The sequence below is a fragment of the Danio rerio genome, chromosome 10 (genome assembly GCF_049306965.1).
Source record: "Danio rerio strain Tuebingen ecotype United States chromosome 10, GRCz12tu, whole genome shotgun sequence".
In the NCBI taxonomy this organism is placed as follows: domain Eukaryota; kingdom Metazoa; phylum Chordata; class Actinopteri; order Cypriniformes; family Danionidae; genus Danio; species Danio rerio.
The window spans coordinates 2,322,501-2,336,537 of NC_133185.1; the positions used below are offsets into that span (position 1 = coordinate 2,322,501).

The window sequence follows — 14,037 nt, forward strand, 5'->3', positions numbered from 1 at the left end:
GGATGAAGCGAAGGCAAAACTCAACCGAAGACCTCTCAGGTACGCTCTGTAGAGTTTCTCTCTCTTATTCCTCTTCCCTTCCATCTCATCATCGTTTATTTCTGGAGCAAAAAGCACAAAAGACAGATGGATGGAGCTGCGGCTCTCAGTATTGCTGTGTTTAAGCCGTCGGGAATGCCACCGTTCCCACCGGAGTCGGCAAAACACACATGTGGACGCAGGATTTACTGTTGTGTACCATTGTGATCATAATTTCCAGGTCAGGGTCAAAAGCTCTTCTGGAGGTCTTGAGGATTAAACAGTGATGTCATGAGCTATACTGATACACAGAAAATGATGCTCGCTGTTTGTGGAGAGCTACACATTGCATCCACTTGACCATAATTGAGGTAAAGTTGGTTTTATATACACACATTCGGTCTCAATATTGTTGGCCGTGCTGCTTTTAAATGTTCAGTGTGGAATCAAATGTAAGTGTGACTTAAAAGCAACATCAGTACTGTTAAATGGACTGTGAGCAATGCTGTACTTTGATAGTCATTGGCTGCTAATATCATCACACTATTTTGAATTGGCAAAGAATACTGGTAACACTTTATAATAACTACACACTATGAATCATTTATTAAGCATTTGCAAATAGTGAATTCATCATCTGTTCAGCATTAACTCGACATTAATAAACGTTAGTAAGCAGTTTATAACTGCAGCTAGAAATTCTCTATTCTTGACTTATAAGCACCTATATAATGTGTTTAATAATTGTACTTTCATACTTAGTTAATGATTTATTTTTCATTACTAAATTAAGTATTGCATTGTTTACAAACCAGTTGTATTTAAGAGTAGTTGAGGGTTTTAAGGGTTATTCAGAATGAGTTAGTAAATGATTAATAAACTATTGAAATCAACATTTATAAATCTTATTATTCAGACATATACTAATAGTTAACTAATATGGTAATAAATGCTTTATTACTCAACTAAATCTAGTTTTGTGACCTAATCTAAATAATTTATGCTTTATAAATCCCTTATGAATGACAAATAAAGGCTCAGAATCAAATCTTTCATTCATTGTCCTTCGTCCCTTTATTCATCTAAAAAAACTAATAAACTGGATAAAGCTTAAAATAAAATGTTTATGACTTGAAGTATATAAAATTAATATTTTTAATTAATAAGATCAGGGCGAGGCAGTGGCGCAGTAGGTAGTGCTGTCGCCTCACAGCAAGAAAGTCGCTGTTCAAACCTCGGCTTAGTTGGCATTTCTGTGTGGAGTTTGCATGTTCTCCCTGCATTTGCGTGGGTTTCCTCCGGGTGCTCCGGTTTCCCCCACAGTCCAAAGACATGATGTACAGGTGAATTGGGTAGGCTAAATTGTCCGTAATGTATGAGTGTGTGTGTATGTCTATGTGTGTGTGTGTGTATATTTCCCAGAGATGGGTTTGCGGGTAGCATCCGCTGTGTAAAAAAAAAAAAACTTGCTGGATAAGTTGGCGGTTCATTCTGCTGTGGCGACCCCGGATTAATAAAGGGACTAAGCCGACAAGAAAACGAATGAATGAATGAATTAATAAGATCAAATACAGGTTAAGTGAATTATGTCATCTTTTTTTGTATGTTTTCAATGGGACATTTAGGAAATTTGCTTTATTAAAAAAATGTTTTGTGATGTAATAAAGCCAACATGCTTGAGTTATTTCAGTGGCAAAAAATAACTGAAAGAAAAAAAAAAATATATATATATATATATATGATTTAAATGATATTATGGTTGTAGTTAAAATAAAATCCATTTAGACTTTATAAAACAATAACTGATAAATAAAAAAATATATAAAAAAAATAAAACCAATGTCTACAAAACTGAAATGGATAATACAAAAATGTAAAAAACTAAATGGCTCTAACTAAAAATAAAATGAATAATAAAAATAATATATAGGAATGCTTTAGTATCTTGATTATATAATATTTATATTTTTAATTTATAAGATCTAATAAGTGTCAGGTAAAACGATCATATGTCATTTTTTTCTTTATGTTTTTAATGGGACATTTAGGAAATTTGCTTTATGAAAAATGGTTTGTGAAGTAATAAATCCAACATGCTTGAGTTATTTCAGTGGCTAAAAATAAACAAATTAAAATAAAGGAAATCTAAAAAGAAAAATATATTTTAAATTCAACCGAATCAATTACGGCTTCAAAACAATGGCTTAAAACGTCATGTTTAATATTGCGTAACAGTATATGAAATATTAATCCAACAAACTGTCACTCTAACTCTACTGCTCAGTGGATGAGCTCATATATCCACCATTACTGTTATGCCGCATCATTTCTATAAGATTTTGCGTCATGATTTATGGAATTATGCTGAAAGGAAGACAGCGGAGACACATTTATCATTACCGGCGTGGTTAGTCAGTCTGTGCTATATATTCGTGTGTGTATTCAGACTGTCAGTCACAGAGGGAGTGTGTTAATAAGCGCTGTCATTTTCTCATTTGTCGCAGTGTAATCTCCTGAATCACGGTCACCCTGTAAACATGGCAGAAGCATGCTGGGTTGTGCTGGTTTATTCTGGGCAGCTGCCGCTGGGATTTGTGGGACAGTCGTCTGGGTGAGAGCTGCGTTGGGTTGTGTTGAGCCTGGATTTGCGTGTGAATGGATAAACACTGTGCACCTGCTGCTTCACCGTCAACACTGGGATGACACTGAGATAAAGGTCACAAATAAAAGCAGATTCAGTTTATGTCACTCATTAGTTTCCTACAGTGAAACTATGTTTGGCTGATGGTTAATGCATTGCAAATTGGTGTTACTAGCCTACTGTATGTGCTTGCCAGGGCATCTCTATACTTAAACGGGCTCAATGGAAATACAGTTGAGTCAGAATTATTCACCCCCCAATTTCTGTTTAACGAAGTGAAGATTTTTTTCAGCACATTTCTAATCATAATAGTTTTAATAACTCATTTCTAATAACCCATTTCTTTTAACTTTAATATGATGACAGTAAATAATATTAGACTAGATATTTTTTACTAGATACTAGTATTCGGCTTAAAGTGACTAAAAAGATCAGAATCAAAAAAAAATAGCTTAAGGGGGCTAATAGTATTGACTTTAAAATGTTTTTTTTTTTTTAATAAAAACTGCTTTTTTAACGTAAAGTAAACTAATCGTTAAAAAAATAGTTTACCATTTTACCAATAGTAAACCTAATAGTAAATCCACCAGAGGGCGCTGTTGACTAACTGACTGACTGACCGACTGACCCACCCTCCGCTCTCTTTAAACCCAACCAATAGTGGTTTCAAAAGCAATCCAGCAAAAAAAAGCCTTCGTGGCTACATGATTTTTACCATGTTTTTTTTCAGATTTTACCACATTCCCACACTGTTATTAACTTGTTTGTTTTATTTTTTGGCTTTTGTTTTTGTCTTACCCATTTTCTGGAACCGTTCTTCACCGGACTCAAACCCAGTTGTTGCCATCAACTCTATTCCATGTCACAAGTCTGCCGACATACGCGGCAAGTTCCTGGGCAAACTTATAACAGCTGAAAAAAAATCCATATGGAGGTAGGCAGTCAGCTGGTAAGAGCGAAAAGGAATGACTTTATGCAGTCCACTAGCGTTTGTTTTAAAGATGAAATGCAGCCATACGTATCTGGTTACATAATGTGCGCTCTCCAGACATGTATATAAGGGTATGCTTTCAGAATTAACCTATGTTGCTTTAAAAGCAACAGGTTTACTCATTTGTTTTATTAAAAGTCATCTAATCATTTTAAAAGCAATGGGTTTGCTCATTTATTTTAAGTAAAGTCAACTAATCACTCTAAAAGCAACAGGTTTACTCATTTATTTTAGGTAAAATGAACCAATCGCTCTAAAACCAACAGGTTTACTCATTTTAATAAAGTCAACTAATCGCTCTAAAAGCAACAGGTTTATTAATTTATTTTGAGTAAAGTCAACTAATCACTCTAAAAGCAACATGTTAGCTCACTTTTATTAAGTAAACTCAACTAATCGCTTTAAAAGCAACAGGTTTACTCATTTGTTTTAAGAAAAGTCATCTAATCAATTTAAAAGCAATGGGTTTGCTCATTTATTTTGAGCAAAGTCAACTTATCGCTCTAAAAGCAACAGGTTTACTCATTTATTTAAAGTAAAGTCAACTAATCGCTCAAAGCAACAGGTTAACTCACTTTTATTAAGTAAAGTCAACTAATCTCTTTAAAAGCAGCAGGTTTACTCACTTTATTTTAAGTAAACTCAACTAATCGCTCTAAAAGCAACAGGTTTACTCACTTTTATTAAGTAAAGTCAACTAATCGCTTTAAAGTCAACAGGTTTACTCATTTATTTCAAGTAAAGTCAACTAGTCGCTTTTAAAGCAACGGGTTTACTTGCTTTTTAAGGTAAAGTCAATTTCTTATTTTATAATCACAGGGTTTTACCAGTTATTGTTTTTATAAAGTCAACTAATCTCTTTAAAAGCAACAGGTTTGCTCACTTTATTTTAAGTAAAGTCAACTAATCACTTTTAAAGCAACAGGTTCAATCATTTATTTCAAGTGCAGTCAACCTAATTTTAAAGCAACAGATTTACTCACTTTTTATAGTACAGTCAACTAAATTAAAATCAACAGGTTTACTCATTATTTTAGGTAAAGTCAACTAATCGCTCTAAAAGTAACAGGTTTACTCATTTATTTAAAGTAAAGTCAACTAATCGCTCAAAGCAACAGGTTTACTCACTTTTATTAAGTTAAGTCAACTAATCTCTTTAAAAGCAGCAGGTTTACTCACTTTATTTTAAGTAAACTCAACTAATCGCTCTAAAAGCAACAGGTTTACTCACTTTTATTAAGTAAAGTCAACTAATCGCTTTAAAGTCAACAGGTTTACTCATTTATTTCAAGTAAAGTCAACTAGTCGCTTTTAAAGCAACGGGTTTACTTGCTTTTTAAGGTAAAGTCAATTTCTTATTTTATAATCACAGGGTTTTACCAGTTAATGTTTTTATAAAGTCAACTAATCTCTTTAAAAGCAACAGGTTTGCTCACTTTATTTTAAGTAAAGTCAACTAATCACTTTTAAAGCAACAGGTTCAATCATTTATTTCAAGTGCAGTCAACCTAATTTTAAAGCAACAGATTTACTCACTTTTTATAGTACAGTCAACTAAATTAAAATAGACAGGTTTACTCATTATTTTAGGTAAAGTCAACTAATCGCTCTAAAAGCAACAGGTTAACTCATTTATTTTAGGTAAAGTCAACTAATCACTCTAAAAGCAACAGGTTAACTCATTTATTTTAGGTAAAGTCAACTAATCGCTCTAAAAGCAACAGGTTAACTCATTTATTTTAGGTAAAGTCAACTAATCGCTCTAAAAGCAACAGGTTAACTCATTTATTTTAGGTAAAGTCAACTAATCATGTTTTACAATGCAGGTTGCAGATTTTTACAGTAGCATTTCTACAGTTCTCACAGTTGAAATCAGGGCCATTTTGTACAGTGGATCAAGCTTCAACCTTTTTTTCTGCGTTTTGCCTTCATTGACAGGACAGCAGCTAGACAGAAAATGAAGCGGGAGAGAGAGAGACAGGATTTCGGGAAAGGTCCACAAGTCAGGATTTGAACTTGCACTAACCACTAAGCTATTGCCATCTTCAAGGTGCAACTTTTACACAAACTTCTGTGAAACTTTGCAAATGTATGCTCCACAGATAGATCGATAGACAGATTTACACACATTGACTGTGAGTGAAATTAACAGTGAATCTAGCCTCGGGAAGCTTCACTAATGCCATCACTGGACGCGTTTGAAGCTCTGCGCTGCGGCGAATACTTCTAGAGTGTGTATTAACATCAGCTCTCTGATATCTTCACCGTTAAAAAGCTCGGAGATGAAGCGTCAGCTCTGAAGCCAGATATCTGCAATAAGAGTAAAGCGAAACAGACAAGAGGCTCCAGGGCATCTCCACCTTACTGCAGGACTCATGTAGGGCCATATCTCAGGGTTTATGATGCGCAGGAATCTTATTACGCTCCAATAAAACACAGGGTCCTGTAAGAGAGCAAAAAACCACAAACACACACTGACAGCTCCCAGAGTCCGGCTGGCATGAGAAAGACTTGTCAGCTGTGAGAGGATTTATGGCGAGACTTACCGAAGCGATGAACAGTTCTCACGTTAACCTAACAGGAATATCAGAATATGCAGCTGACTGAGATACAAGAGAATTCCCGGAAAAGAGACGAATCCTGCGTTGCAGTGTAGGTTATTGTATTAAATATCAGGAAAATGACATATATATACACACACTCATCGGCCACTTTATTAGGTACACCTGTCCAACTGCTCGTTAACAATAATGTCTAATCAGCCAATCACATGGCAGCAACTCAATGCATTTAGACATGTAGACATGGTCAAGATGATCTGCTGCAGGTCAAACCAAGCATCAGAATGGGGAAGAAAGGGGATTTAAGTGACTTTGAACGTGGCATGGTTGTTGGTGCAAGACGGGTTGGTCTGAGTATTTCAGAAACTGCTGATCTACTGGGGTTTTCACGCACAACCATCTCTAGGGTTTACAGAGAATGCTCCGTAAATAAGGAAATATTCAGTGAGCGGCAGTTCTGTGTGGATTTGCTTTTCTGTTCGCGAACACATCATCACTCCCCCCCCCCCCCCCCCCCCCCCAAAAAAAAATGTAGTACTGCGCAGATCTCTACTATGAACAAGACAATTTGCAAATTATGCAACAAACAGGTGACCGTGAACCTAAGGATGCATATACGGTATTCAGTTTCTGAATGGTTTAGGCACAAGACAACAGTTTGGTGACGCTGTCTGAGCCTTACATCATTTTTTTTATTATGCACGGTAATACTGTATACCAAGGTAGAATAGGGAGGAGGTTTGACGGAATGGGGATTCCGCCCAAGCCTAATTTACAGTGCTAAACTTCCGGGTTTCTTCTGACCGCAGCCTCGTTTTCGATTTTTAAAGTGGCTGTTGCGTGAAATAGGTGTATATGTGCATTCAGACATTGAACAGGATCTGGGCCAAACCTAAATAGATTGTTCTAGTCTGAACGATCTCTGCCTGCTTCTTGATTGATCCGCTGACGGTCTACCAGCTTATGGCATCTGCCCAGTGTCAGGATATTGGTTTTCCTTTTTTTTATCCTGACTCTCTCTGGGCTTTTATATCTATTGTAATCAATTGGCAGTTTATTCAGTAAAGACTTCTGTACAAGCTACTAACCTGCCACGAACATTGGCTTCATTAAAAAATTTCTGGGGGGCCACAGAAAGATATCTGTTTGATTTAGGGGGGCACGAGTAATAAAAGGTTTGGAACCACTAGATTAACCTCTTAAGGCCCAAGGTTTTTTTTTTAACATGCATTTTTTATTTCTCTTTGCTATTTAGGCTTATTGGAACCCAATTAGAATAAAAATCTAAGTATCATCTTTTGATTTGAAGAAAAATTATGTCCATATATGTGGACTTGTGATCCTAATTTACATAAAACACTTTATCCTGACTGTTTTTAATGCATATATAACATAAACTTTTTTTTTTACTTGCTTTGACTATCAAAAACAGCATTTTTTCCCATTTTGGACAGTTAAAAATAGTGTTTGGGACATTTCATATGCTGCAAAACAGTTTCAGGATGACACTGTATGTCTGAAACAAAATATGAAACATTTAAAGTATTTTAAATAGCCACTTAAGAGCTCAAATGTGCTGTCCATATATGTGGACACTAAACCCTAGGAGGTTAAAGTATTGCCAAGTCACAGAAAATGTTCTAAGACAACTTTGTTTTTGTTTGTGACTTCATAACTTTTAAACAAATATGCATTTCAAAATTCTGTTCAGGCATTTGCTTCAGAGTTCAGAGTTTGTTTACAGTCACAAGAAAGTTCAGTACGAGAGCGAAATGAGAAGAAAAAAAAAAACAGGTGATCACCCTAAAGTGCAAACCAAGTCTAAATACTGGAAACTACTCAAAGAGAAGAGCTGTTTTCTGGAGAACCAACAGCGTTTGGGTGAAAATATTTTATTTTGCACAGTCCCTGACTAAACCCATCGATCATCAAGCACACGAGTTGCTCTGAATCTGTCTGGGCCAGACCAAAAAATGACCTCATGGAGTAATGGCTGCCACTGCTGGAGCCTCGGGAGGTCATTACCAATTTAACCACAATATAACAAACCTGAACTCTAACCTGAGAATGGTGGACTTTACACAGGCTGAAAGACGGAGCACAGACTCAGATCGGATAATAAGAGGAAAAAGTGCAGGAATGAAGCTGCTGGAGAGAAAACGGATCAGAAAATGAGTCTTAAATGAATGCCGAGGTCTGAATCAGAGGCAGTGAAGGTCAAGACTTGAGCACAAATGATGTGCTCTCAATCATCCTGCAGTTGAAGTCAGAATGATTAGCCCTCCTTAATTATTAGCCCCCTGTATATTTTTTCCACAATTTCTGTTTAACGGATATAAGATTTTTTTCAGCACATTTCTAAACAGAATAGTTTTAATAACTCATTTCCCACTTAATATAATGCGGGACTTTTATTTTAAAGAGATGCTCGGCCAGCACAGGAATGAGAAGTACAAACTGTGCAATTGCTTTCTAAATGAATCCACAGCAGGGGGTGAAGTCGAGCCTTTCCACTGTTTTATTTCTACTTCAGTCTTACATCAAGAATATGAGCAGAGCAATTAGAGGACAGATCCCCTTTATACCTGAACATGCCCATTAAAAGGGTTTTTAGCGAAGGTTAGAATAACATACGCAAATCAAGTCTTCACATTTAATTGTAATTGATTTAACTGGGGATATTTAATTGTTCATAAAACCATCACTTGATGTCACAACCCTCAAATTACAGCGTTTTTAATTAACGCTCTTGCAGATTTTTTTTTTTTTGTGAATATTTTTGCAGCTACACTGAAAAAATAAATAATTAGATTTACTACTCTTTTTAACGTAAGTGCAAACAATTTAGATTCACCGGCCACTTTATTAGGTACACCTGATTAGTACCGTGTTGGACCCCTTTTGCCTTCTGCCTTAATCCTTCATGGCAGAGATTCAACAAGGATCTGGAAATATTCCTCAGAGATTTTGCTCCATATTGACATGATAGCATCACACAGTTGCTGCAGATTTGTCGGCTGCACATCCATGATGCCAATCTCCCGTTCCACCACATCCCAAAGGTGCTCGATTGGATTGAGCTCTGGTGACTGTGGAGGCCATTTGAGTACAGTGAACTCATCGTCATGTTCAAGAAACTCTGAGGTAATTCAGGCTTTATGACATGGTGCATTATAGTGCTGGAAGGAGCCATCAGAAGATGGAGACACTGTGCTCATAAAGGGATGGACATGGTCAGCAGCAATACTCAGGTAGGCTGTGGCGTTGATGCTCAATAAGTACTAATGAGCCCAAAGTGTGCCAAGAAACCCCCACCCCCCCACCCCCCACACCATTACACCACCACCACCAGCCTGAACCGCTGATACAAGGCAGGATGATCCATGCTTTCATGTTGTTGAGGCCAAATTCTGACCCGAGCATCTGAATGTGTCAGCAGAAATGGAGACTCATCAGAGCAGCAACGTTTCTCCAATCTTCTATTGTCCAGTTTTGGTGAGTCTGTGTGAATTGTAGCCTCAGTTTCCTGTTCTTAGCTGACAGGAGCGGCACCCGGTGTGCTCTTCTGCTGCTGTAGCCCATCCGCCTCAAGGTTGGACGTGTTGTGTGTTCAGAGATGCTCTTCTGCAGAGCTCGGTTGTAACGAATGCTTATTTGAGTTACTGTTGCCTTTCTATCAGCTGGCCATTCTCCTCTGACCTCTGGCATCAACAAGGCATTTGCGCCCACAGAACTGCTGCTCAGTAGATATATATATATATATATATATATATATATATATATATATATATATATATATATATATATATATATATATATATATATATATATATATATATTTTTTTTTTTTTTTTTTTTTTGCACCATTCTCTGTAAACCCGAAATCCCAGTACATCAGCAGTTTCTGAAATACTCAGACCAGCCTGTGTGGTACCAACAACCACGCCACGTTCAAAGTCACTTAAATCCCCTTTCTTCCCCATTCTGATGCTCGGTTTGAACTGCAGCAGATCATCTTGACCATGTCTACATGCCTAAATGCATTGAGCTGCTGCCATGTGATTGGCTGATTAAAAATTTGCATTCACAAGCAGTTGGACAGGTGTACCTAATAAAGTGGCCGGTGAGTGTATTTGGGCTGAATTTAAACAAATTAAATTTAGTAATGTTTAACTTAATTTGTTTATATTCACCTCATATACATTGCTTGCATCCAATTACCTTAAAACTATTAGCATAAATGCAGTGAATAATTTTTTTCAGTGTAGGTCTAAGAATCATTATATGTGTTTAGAGGATTTTGGCTGGTGATTTGACAGGTTAGATCGCCTGCAGAGTTATTCAAGCATCTCTGAATCCTCCTCAAAGCTGAAAGTCTGGGAAGTGAGCAGCTTGGGAAAGCCTTTTGCCGGAAATTTCTCCCTTGAGAGTTTCATATGACAGTAAGAGCCGCTGTCAGACACATCACAGCGCTGAACACGCGGCTCTGGAAGAAACTGTGTTACGGAGCAGCAAATCTGTCCTGCACTCCTGTTCATTTTTCAATTTTGTTTGTGCTTGTTGTGACTCGCTTCGAGACGGAAGAGCGATCGGCAGATAAAGAAACGCCAATCACTGTCCGTCCGTCTCGCTTCCATTGTGCTTGAAAAAGCTGAGATTTCATGCCCATTTAAAACCTACAGCTCCCACTAAATCCAAACCACCAAAATAGGGTTACCTGAGGGACAGCAGACTTATGGATATATAGATATACAGTTGACAAAATTATTAGCCCTCATGTGAATGCTTTTTTTTTTTTTTAATATTGCTTACTTTTTTGAGTACTGTGAATTCGAGCTTTGTACTCATGGCACTTTTCCCCTGCTATAGTCGGGAATTATACAGGGAGGAATTACAGTGGTGTGCACAAACTGGTGCCAGCATATTTGGATACTCTTTAATGTGTAGTAGTGGTTTCCGCCATGTAAGATAAAAAATCATGCATAAAAAATTTTGTTATGACTTGGCAAATCAAAAATATAATTTTATAAAATGTTCAGTTTAGAAAGCATTTCAGACTGCACTCAGAGATTTTTGCATCTGTATAATTCAATAACTGGAGCGGCACGGTGGCTCAGCAGTTAGCACTTTCGCCTCACAGCTAGAAGGTCGCTGATTTGAGTCCCGGCTGGGCCAGTTGGCATTTCTGTGTGGAGTTTGCATGTTCTTCCCTTGTTGGCGTGGGTTTCCTCCAGGTGCTCCGGTTTACCCCACAGTTTAAGGACTTAGGTAAATTGAATAAACTAAATTGGTTGTTTCCCAGTGATGGGTTGCGGCTGAAAGGACATCCATTGTGTAAAGCATATGTTGGCGGTTCACTCCAATTTCAACTTAGTGTCGACCTTTTAAGTCATACTTTTGAATCTTAATCTCATCATAATTTTGATTTAATAACTCATAAATTTAATTTAGTAAATCGTCATTTTTAGTAAGTAATACTTTTGGCCTTTTTGTCCCGTAATTTTGACTTAGTAAATCACAATTTTAATTTACTAAGTCATAATTTGACCTTTTATGTCAATATTTTGACCCTTTAAGTCACTATTATGACTATTATCATCTTGTAATGTCGACATCTGCAATAATCTAGACTTTTCACCTCTTATTTTGATTCAGTGAAGTATTATTTTCATTTATTGAAGAATAATTTAGATTTAGTAAGTCATAATTCTGACCTTTATCTTGTAGTTTTGACTTAGTAAATCATAATTTTGAGTTAGCAAGTCAATTTTGACACGATTTCATCACAATGCTGACTTTATCTCTTAATTTCAATTTAGTAAGCCATAATTTCGACTTTTATCATGTAATTTTGACTTTGCTAAGTCATCATTTTGAATTTATCTCGTAATTTTGACTTAGTATTATTAATTAATTTAACATAATCTCATAAGTCATAATCCCCAAGTTTCATCTTTTAAGTCATAATTAAGACCTTTATGTCATAATTTCCTCATTTTATCTCATAAATTTCAGTTTAGTAGTTCATAATTTTGAATGTTTATGTCTTAATTTTAACTTTTTATCTTGTAATTTTAATCTAGTAAATAAAAAAAAAAGTTTTGACTTAATTTTTACTTTTTAAAGTCATAATTTCCTTATTTTATCTTACGATGTTACAAAGTCATAATTAGTAAGTCTTTATTTTTTTTTACTTTTTATCATAAATTTGGGGCGAGGCAGTGGTGCAATAGGTAGTGCTGTCGCCTCACAGCAAAAAGGTCGCTGGGTCGCTGATTCGAATCTCGGCTCAGTTGGCGTTTCTGTGTGGAGTTTGCATGTTCTCCCTCCCTTCGCGTGGGTTTCCTCTGGGTGCTTCGGTTTCCCCCACAGTCCAAAGACATGCAGTACAGGTGAATTGTGTAGGCTAAATTGTCCGTAGTGTATGAGTGTGTGTGTGAATGTGTGTGTGGATGTTTCCCAGAGATGGGTTGCGGCTGGAAGGGCATCCGCTGCATAAAAACTTGCTGAATAAGTTGGCGGTTCATTCTGTCGTGGCGACCCCGGATTAATAAAGGGACTAAGCCGACAAGAAAATTAATGAAAGTCATAATTTGCTTATTTTATCTTATAATTTCAATTAAGTCATAATTAGTAAGTCAATTTTTTTACTTTTTATCCTAATTTTGACTTAGTCAGTCAGTTTTGACTTTTGAATTAAATTTGAACTTTGAATTTTGACTTTTTAATATCATCATTTTCAGGGGCATAGTGGTGCAGTGGGTCGCATTGCACTACTCACAGCAAGAAGGTTGCTGGTGGTTGGCATTTCTGTGTCGAGTTTCTTGTTCTCCCTGTGTCGGCGTGCAGCTAAATATCAACTTTGATATAAACGGCTCTGGAAGTAATTAAGTAATATCATAATTTTGCCTTTTTATCTCGTAATTTTAATTTCGTAAGTCATAATTTTGACTTTTCTTATAACTATGACTTTGCTTCATCATAATTTTGACTTCTACTCTTTAATTTTGACTTAGTAAATCACAATTTCTATCAAGTAGAAATTAAGCAGCAGGTCGTGACATCAGGTGACCAAAATTCTAGTCAGAACAACGTTATTTTGACATCGAATAACAACATCAAATGACGCTTGATTTTAGGTTGTGTTGGAAAGTGACCAAAACCTAACGTCGAGCAAACATCTTAAACCAACGTCATATTGATGTCAAGTACTGACATTTATTCGTCAGGTATGGCAACCAAAATCCAACATCTGATAGACGTTCTAGTAACATTTACATTTTACATTTACATTTACATTTAGTCATTTAGCAGACGCTTTTATCCAAAGCGACTTACAAATGAGGACAAGGAAGCAATTTACACAACTATAAGAGCAACAATGAAGAAGTACTAAAGGCAAGTTTCAGGTCTGTAAAGTCTAAGAAGGGAAGTGTTAGTAGTTTTTAGTAGTTTTTTTTTTTTTTTTTTTTTTTTCCATCCACACAACATCAAGCTGTAACATCATTAGACGGTGAGATTTGGTTGTTTTTAGGTTGGACATTGGACATTGATGTCGGCCTTATGTTAGGTTCTGATGTAAACCCGATTTTCATTTCCAAACAAAATGCAACGACCCCTTGACATTGAGGTACAACGTCAATCTGACGTCATGTTGAAGTTCTGTGCCTGCTGGGATCATTTAGATTTAGTAGATCATTATTTCGGGTGTCACGGTGGCACAGTGGGTAGCACAATCACCTCACAGCGGTTCAAGCACCGGCTGGGTCAGTGTGCATTTCTGTGTAAAGCTTGTATGTTCTGCCTGTGTTGGTGTGGGTTTCCTC

The 14,037-nt window shown here is 36.5% G+C and overlaps 2 protein-coding genes across 4 annotated transcripts in view; one reads left to right on the top strand and one right to left on the bottom strand.

Moving 5' to 3' along the window:
* The window catches only part of LOC141376283 (uncharacterized), a 778,518-nt gene that overhangs the window by 594,897 nt on the left and 169,584 nt on the right, over nt 1-14,037 (bottom strand). The gene's annotated exons all lie outside the window — the stretch shown is intronic.
* LOC100535760 (uncharacterized) overlaps nt 1-14,037 on the top strand; it is a 93,045-nt gene that overhangs the window by 13,844 nt on the left and 65,164 nt on the right. The window contains exons 2-6 of one of the 3 annotated variants that reach the window (XM_073914325.1): nt 1-39; nt 260-389; nt 2,523-2,734; nt 3,497-3,593; nt 5,589-5,700. The exon at nt 1-39 is cut by the window's left edge and continues 36 nt beyond it. The gene's annotated coding sequence lies outside the window, so the exon portion shown is untranslated. The remainder of the gene's footprint in view (nt 40-259; nt 390-2,522; nt 2,735-3,496; nt 3,594-5,588; nt 5,701-14,037) is intronic. The other 2 variants (XM_073914322.1, XM_073914323.1) reach the window with 2 other exon arrangements.